The sequence below is a fragment of the Triticum dicoccoides genome, chromosome 4A (genome assembly GCF_002162155.2).
Source record: "Triticum dicoccoides isolate Atlit2015 ecotype Zavitan chromosome 4A, WEW_v2.0, whole genome shotgun sequence".
NCBI classification, from domain to species: domain Eukaryota; kingdom Viridiplantae; phylum Streptophyta; class Magnoliopsida; order Poales; family Poaceae; genus Triticum; species Triticum dicoccoides.
Window position 1 is genome coordinate 245,895,421 of NC_041386.1, and position 703 is coordinate 245,896,123.

The window sequence follows — 703 nt, forward strand, 5'->3', positions numbered from 1 at the left end:
GTGGACCCCTTATATCAGTTCATAGACAAGTGAAAGTGGATACTCTAAAATACGCAAGATAAGCGTGAGTGCTATGGATGGCGTTCTCGTAGGGAGACGGGAGCGGATTCATAGTGGTGTATTGATATGGTGAATATGTGGACTCGTGTGCGCCACCTCAAAAGAGTTGCTTGCAGTCGTAGTTAGGATAGCCACCGAGTCAAAGCTGGCTTGCTGCAGTTAAACCCCACCACCCCTTTGTTGATAATGATGCATATGTAGTTAGTTCCGATGTAAGTCTTGCTGGGTACATTTGTACTCACGTTTGCCTATTTTATGTTTTGCAGAGAGACTTCAGTCTCACTAGTAGTTCCGCTTGGACTTCGACGTTTAGCTTGATACCTCAGCTACGATCTTGTGCCCTCGGCAGGATCTGGTAGATAGTCAGGCTTCTCAGCCTTTTTCATTTATAGATGTCTGTACTCAGACATGATAGCTTCCGCTTGTGCCTTGACTTGTATGCTCTGATTGTTGGGTCATGAGACCCATGTTTGTAATGTCTCGCTCCTCGGAGCCTATTGAATAAATTACTTGAGTCGTAGAGTCATTTTGTGATGCCATGTTGTATTGCACATATCGAGCATATTGTGTGTATGTTATTGAAATGCTTGGTATGTGTGGGATCTGACGATCTAGTTGTTTATCTTTAGTAGCCTCTCTTACC